The sequence below is a fragment of the Puma concolor genome, chromosome B1 (assembly GCF_028749965.1).
Source record: "Puma concolor isolate L17-30 chromosome B1, mPumCon1.1.hap2, whole genome shotgun sequence".
Taxonomy (NCBI): Eukaryota; Metazoa; Chordata; class Mammalia; order Carnivora; family Felidae; genus Puma; species Puma concolor.
In genome coordinates this window covers 10,745,289-10,753,065 of record NC_141670.1, presented here as the reverse complement: position 1 = coordinate 10,753,065, position 7,777 = coordinate 10,745,289, and the positions used below count along the sequence as shown (strand labels likewise).

General features: G+C 34.9%; 1 non-coding gene across 1 annotated transcript; it reads right to left on the bottom strand.

The window, feature by feature from the left end:
* Nucleotides 1–5,579: 5,579 nt before the first annotated feature.
* On the bottom strand, nucleotides 5,580–5,703 carry LOC112870085 (small nucleolar RNA SNORD22). The gene has a single exon (XR_003224474.1). It is a non-coding gene; the product is annotated as a small nucleolar RNA SNORD22 (small nucleolar RNA).
* Nucleotides 5,704–7,777: the final 2,074 nt, after the last annotated feature.

Below are 7,777 nucleotides of genomic sequence, written 5' to 3'. Positions count from 1 at the left end.
AAAAAAAAGAATCAGTAAAAATATCAGGGTGAGAGCATCTTGGGTAATATTAACTATTAATATAGAAGAAAAATGTGGAAAAAAAGATAATTACAAAACGCTTATTCCAGTATAGACATAATTTTCACTACATTTTTCTACATGTATGGGTGCCAATATACTACAAATAGAATACTATTTATAATAGTATTATAAATATTTAGTATATTTAGTATTTAGTATATTATTTATTATACTAAAATTCTTATTAAAGTATACAGGTCCTAGAAAAGGTTTCAAATGAAAACTATTCTTGGTTGTGTTTTCCCCTCCGTATCCTAGAAAGGCTATATGTTCAGTCACAATTCTGAGACAGCACTGTTCAGATTGCTACTTAAGAGAGAGCTGAAATACATAATTGTAGATACCTTTCAGGAAACAATTTCACTTAAATCTGTTTCTGAACAAAAGTCTTTTGATTTAGAACTTTTACTTTGTAAGGAGTGTACATATTTACTTCAAATTATATTTAAAAACTTAGTATGTGGCAGTGAGAAAGAATGAAATATGGCCCTTTGTAGCAACGTGGATGGAACTGGAGAGTGTGATGCTAAGTGAAATAAACCATACAGAGAAAGACAGATACCATATGGTTTCACTCTTATGTGGATCCTGAGAAACTTAACAGAAACCCATGGGGGAGGGGAAGGAAAAAAAAAAGAGGTTAGAGTGGGAGAGAGCCAAAGAATAAGAGACTCTTAAAAACTGAGAACAAACTGAGGGTTGGTGGGGGGTGGGAGGGAGGGGAGGGTGGGTGATGGGAATTGAGGAGGGCACCTTTTGGGATGAGCACTGGGTGTTGTATGGAAACCAATTTGATAATAAATTTCATATATTGAAAAAAAAACAAACAAACTTAGGCACATCAGACCATTTGGAGAGCTTAAATTATATAAATACTTTACATAATGTACTACATATATATATATATATATATAATATAATATATATACGTTCCAATGAATCCTCCATGAAATGTATTTTTATTTAATAGCTTAATTCTCCTTATTATAAACAAGTATAATTTTAATCGTAGATTTAAAAACTTTTAATTAAAAATATTTACTGATGAATCAACTCTTTAAAAGAGATCTCATAGAAGTCCACAAAATAATGGATTAATATCTATTAATATTCTAATGTGCATGTCACAAGGAAATACCAAAAAAAATCTAGTTGTTCACTTTATGACCCAATGTACTTTTCATGTTTTAGGTTATAATAAGTGAAAACCCTTCCCTTCATGGGATATAATTTCTCAGATACTGACAGTCTTGAAATTATTTGAGAAATCATGACCTGTACCTTTGGCAATTATAGCTAAACCTAAGACACCTTCCTTTTACAGAAAAACAGCCTCTTTCAGATTTTATATCAGCTGATAAGAATTAGGTCAAATTATATGAAACGACAGGAATGATTTTATAAGGAGAAAAAGGATTGCTTTCATGAATCCACATCCAGACCTTGAAGTAATAAGAATTTTATTAAATAAAGACAAATTTCCAATAGTATTTCATTTGAGAAAATTATATTTCAGAAATGTAATTTTCGATTATTTAATTATCATCTTTCTAGAAATCTTTCTGGGTATAAATCTATAATCCAACATAAAATGAATATATTACAGTATCTTATTAAGATCATCAAAAGAAGACTGTTCTGCATGGTGTTCTAGAACCTAGGTCAGTGCTTCTCAATGTGTTTCTTAGACTTGTGAACTTTCTGTAAACTTTTAGTTACCACAATGTGACAACATGACCAGATGCGCCAGAATATAAACTGATTGTGCCACTACATATGCTTCTGGTAGACTGATTCTAAAGATTCTTGCAACAATATTTCGCATCACAAATGGTGCTTCTCAGTGTGGCCTTGCCACTTCCCCATTGAGAAGTCATGTCATTTTCTCCGCCCCTTAGATCTGGGCTGGCCCTGTTGATCCATTCTGAGCAACAGACAGTGGTGGATGTCATTCCCTATCACAATGGAGTCCAGGACTTAAAAAATCTGAAACTTCAGACTTAGACTCTTGGAAGGGCCCTTCCCTGAAGCAACTGGAACACAAGAAGTCTAAAGACCCTAACACTATACCATACTGTGGGGGAACAAAAGGTCACTAAAGCCACAGTGGTGGCAAAGAAGAGGAGATAAGAAAAGAGAAGAGGGGATAAAGGTGGAGAGGAGGGACAAAAAGGAGAGAGATGGGAAAAGATAAGGGAGGAGAGGAAAGAAGACAGTGGAGAGGAGAAGGGAAATGAGGACAGGGGAGGAGAGAGGCAAAGAGCCTGAGGGAGGGAGGTGGGGAAAAGAAAGAAGGGGATAGGGGAGGGGGAGGGGAGAAGGGGTGAGGAGAAGGATTATCTGAATTAGAAGGGATTATCTGTTTCTCCTACCAGAACCGTAAGATCATCTATGGATCAATGGACTTTGATCAATGCCAGCACGGAGTAGGTGCTCAAAATTATCTTGTGAATGAATAAGTGGATGAATGAATGAATGAATCAGTGAAGCTGATGTTAAATTTAAGAATCCTTTTTTTTTAATTTTTATTATTTTTTTTAACGTTTATTTATTTTTGAGACAGAGAGAGACAGAGCATGAACAGGGGAGGGGCAGGGAGAGAGGGAGACACAGAATCTGAAGCAGGCTCAAGGCTCCGAGCCATCAGCCCAGAGCCCGACGCAGGGCTCGAACTCACGGACCGCAAGATCGTGACCTGAGTTGAAGTTAGACGCTTAACTGACTGAGCCACCCAGGCGCCCCAAGAATCCCTGTCTTAAATTTAGCTAATTATATTAGCTCATTCAGTTTAATAATAATGATAAAAATAAACATCTAGCAACATAGTTTTTAAAGTTAAAAATCTCATTTACATTCAGATTCTTAGGTAAGTCAGATGACGTGATTATTATTCTACAGAAGTAGAAAGTGAAAATCAGATTTTATGACATGCACAATTTCAGTCATCTAGAAAAGATATGGAACTTAACAGTTTTCCCAGCAATAACACATTAAAACCAACCAAAATCACAACAGAGAAAATCTCCCCATTTCTGAAGGACATACTCTACATTACATACTTCATTTTTATATTCTCAAAACCCCATAAGGTAAGGATTATCAGCCTCATTATTTCCCCTAATTTAGAGTGTATCATATTAATGTTCAGGTATTTTAAGTAACACTCAAATTAAACAGTGAGAAGCCAAGACTTAATCACACACTGTCTGATTCATAACCAGTTAGTCCTCTCATTCCCAGTATTCTGTTTCTAAAGTCTCTGTCATTTCCAATATGATGTCACACCTCAGCTCAATACCATCTCCAAACTCAAAGTGAGAATAAATAAGTATTGTGATAGCTCTGTTTGAGTCTAATCTCATAGCATTCTTACCAAGTGAGAGGCAATACGGCAGGGATGGAATATGTAGGCCTCCTCTCCACTTACTTAATAAATTGTGTGTTGGGGTCATATGGGGGGGATTGTGTTTCTTTGCTAGCCTTTGCTTTAAGTTTGCTTTTATGAACAACAAAGGAATCTAGTGATTTACCTGTTTTTTCTTTCCCATAATGGTAATATAAACAAAACAAAATAGCAACTGAATTTATGCAAATATTTTTTCAAAAATTTTATTTATTTTTGAGGGAGAGATAGAGCATGAGTTGGGGAGGGGCAAAGACAGAGGAAGACACAGAATTTGAAGCAGGCTCCAGGCTCTGAGCTGTCAGCACAGAGCCTGACATGGGGCTCGAACTCATGGACTGTGAGATCATGACCTGAGCCAAAGTTGGGTGTTTTACCACCTCAGCCACCCAGGATCCCCTGAACTTATCCAAATATTGATTGAAACCATTTTCTCTTCTGAGTCACCAATGAAATGGTGAAGGCGTCATGATTTATTTATTCGGTTAAATTTTTGGCTTCCTTTAATATGTTCAATATTGACACTTTGATATATCTATTGAAGATATAATCTAATTTTTGAATTTCTTATTGAGGGATCTCCTAGAAACTGGATATCCCTTTCAAAATCTTTTTACTGAGCAACCAAAGGATGCTATGGCATGGTTAGCGACACATAATTTCTCTGGAGATTTTCTTTGGATCACTGCTTCTTTGGCCATTTGTTTGATTTTGTGCCCAGCAGTTGAGTTGTAGAATTGGAATTTTGGGGAGACTGGGTGGCTCAGTTGGTTAGGCATCTCACTTTTGATTTTGGCTCAGGTCATAATCTCATGGTTCATGACATTGAGCCCCATGTCTGGCTCCAAGCTGACAGCATAGAGCCTGCTTCAGATTCTCTCTCTCCCTCTCTCTCTGCCCCTTCTCTGCTTGCATACGTGCGTTCTCTCTCGCTCTCTCTCTCTCTCTTTCTCTCAAAATAAATAAATAAACATAAAAAAAAACTTTAGAATTAGCATTCTGAAAACAAAGCTCTTTCTTAGGTATCATACTGACAGTATTGCCAGATGTATGGTAGCCGCATTGATCTCTGTCCACACCAAGTGCTATACTGAGTTTATTGCCTTCCTTCCGATATGAGTGACAGCTGAAGTTACAGAAAAAGTACACACTCGTCATCACCATGTAAAAAGAAATTTTCCCCCTAGAAGCTATTAGGAACCTATTTTTTTTTTCATTTATATTTGTCATCAGGACAATTATAATGTAAACTCTTTCCTTTCCTGGCTGCAGGACTCAAGGGATAGATATGCTAGAAATCAATATGCTATAACAAAGAGTTATTGTCATCAATAATCCCCATGGAGAAGCATCTTTATGAGCCACACCAACTTGCCAGCCTCACTGCTCATAGGGTCCCCTGTGTGCCTCTGATTTTCCTTCTAGGATTTTATTACTACTTTTGTGTTCCTAACAAGTCATGAGAAATTATTATTTCTCTAACCTAAAGCTATTCTGCTCTACACAATTTACACCACTAGAGTGATTTTTCATAATCATATTTAAAGTAATTTGTGTCATTAAGTTCATTATCAGATACAAAGATAGATAAATTAGTAACCAAATCCTTGATTTTAATATCTTCTTTCAGCAAAAATGAAAAATTACCAGAAAATTCACAGTTATTGTGTGGGAGTTGAAGTAAATGAGTAGTTGGTATTAATTTTGAAAAGATACAGATAGGTCAAACATTCAAAAAACTTATTTTATGGCAACCCATTCAAACTAACCTGGGACAGTTTCAGAGGTAATTTGATATCATAAAACATGTGAGACAAACTGAGAAAATAGACTGTGTATAGGTGGTTGGGGTGGAGAGATGGAATAATATTACATCATAAGCCTTCAATATGTTCTTTTTTATTTGAAAGTTAAACTTCATTTGGAAAGGCTGAAATAATTATATGCTAATTTGAACAGCTAGGTTGTATGAGAAATGGCTTAAAACTTCCTTTTTGATATCCTCTGAGAGTTGGAATCCGTTATAATTGTCTTTCTTCATTTGGAAAAAAAAATGTAACTGCTTTTCAACAAGTGATTATTTCTCTTTCTCTTTTTGTCTAGAAATCCTATGCTTCCTCAGACAATTCCTTTTGTAACAAACTTTCCTCCTCTCTCCAGCCAGTTCCAGTGAGTTCACCTTTACAGGATCTGGGACTAGGACAGAAGGTATATCCTTGAACGTTTCTTCACTGGGACTTCAACATGTTCTTAACATTTAGACAAAAGCTAGTATATGTTACTATATACATGAACATATATGTATACATACATGCATATAGACGGTAGTCATTTTTTGAAGTTTTTTCTTAAAGGTGGAACATGTCTAATTTTTTTTAACATGTATTTATTTTTCAGAGACAGAAAGAGACAGAGCATGAGCAGAGAGGGGCAGAGAGAGAAAGGGAGCACAAAATCTGAAGCAGGCTCCACCCTCCGAGCTGTCAGCACAGAGCCAGATGCGGGGCTTGAACCCACGAACTGTGAGATCATGACCTGATCCTATACCAGCCACTTAAGTGACTGAACAAACTAGGAATCCCTAGACATTACTCATTGTAATAAAGAATTAATTTTCAGTAAAAATATAACTTAATTATTACCATATTTCATATTTATTGCTGACAATGTCATATTTATTGCTGATGCAAACCACATGGCATCTTTGTCAATAATCTAAAAATATATACCTGGATACAGCTACTGGTATTTCAACCTTCAGGCTTGGCAGACACTAATTCCATTATAATCTAATACTACGTCAACTCTGGCAAATATACCATTAAGCTATAATAATCACAACTGATTTACCCAATTTCAAACATAAAACTTCTACAAATATAATGTGTAGAAAATATGATTTCATGTTCTTGTCTTCACATTAAATACATCCACAAAGCCTTAAAGCATATTGAGTTATATTTAGGTTAAAGGATTAACTGTTGTTTTTCTCCTGATAAACAATATACATTGTAATTAATCTCTTAATATTCCTTGTATTCAAGAATCTACATACACACACATATTAACACCGACACCTACATACACCACAATTCAAAATACTGCAGTTAGAATATGATGTGTATTCATATGTTTTATATCTTCTATATTTATACACTCCTGTTAATTCATTATTATAAAACTTAATCATAATTCCAATAAATACTTATTAATGAAAGTTAATGTTTATATAAGACTGTTAAAAATACATCTTCACTCAGTACTTTAAGGAGAAAATTCAACTCAAATATTCATACTTGACTGAGTTTATCTGAGCACTTATAAAATTTTTTCATTTGACCATGATACACCATTATGACATTGAAGTAAATTAAAGCATGCCATTATACATGACTCCTAGCCCCTCTCTTAAAATGGTGATCCACCAGGCATATGTATCAAGCCTTCTTCAAATATGCCATTAAAATATAGACCAAGATGTAAAATATTACATAATCAGTGTTAGCTAATAATAGCTAAGTTTGAATGTTAATACTCTGCTAAAAACTTTTTGATTTTCTGGTATAAAAAAAACACATTTCTATGTGAGAGAAAAAGAACACACTGAAGGTCATTAAGGTTAGGTATTAATCTGAAGTCATATAGCAAATATTCAGGGCCAAGTCTTGAACTCAAGTCGCTTTGATTCAAATCTTGTGTCTTTACTACACCACAGTTCGTTGGTAAAGAGGTTAGCAAATTTTCTGGATTACCTATTTTTTTAATTGATGGGAAGGGACAAGCACATTCTTGAATTAAGCACTCATATCCTTAACTTTTCTGCTTTACTAACTCCTATCTTCCAAATCTAATTTTACTAAAAATTCACTTTATTGACAAGAAAAACTGGTAGCTGTGATCCAAATACATTGTTGTGTGAACAAAATCTTGATTGTCAATAAAAAAAAAAAAAAAAAAAAAAAACAGAGAAGGAAATATTTCTATTTTCCCAACCTCCAACCTTCAAGCAGGAAAATAGCAAACAGGAAACACAGTTGGGAGAGTTGGGATGTATGTCTGTTTTTTAACACAAGCGTGTAACCTATTCAAAGAAAACACTCCAATTCTCTAGTTACGTCAGATAACCTGACACAAAAGAAAAACACCAAAATTCTCCCAGAACACTTGTATTACCTAGAAATCTGTTATGGGTCACATTTAAAGTAAGGTTTAGTCCAACCTAAATGACGTGAGAGTTTTATGGAGGAGGAAGCAGATAGCATCCGTGAAAACAGGAAACAATACTAAGGGCTTTCAGCCACTTTACATACC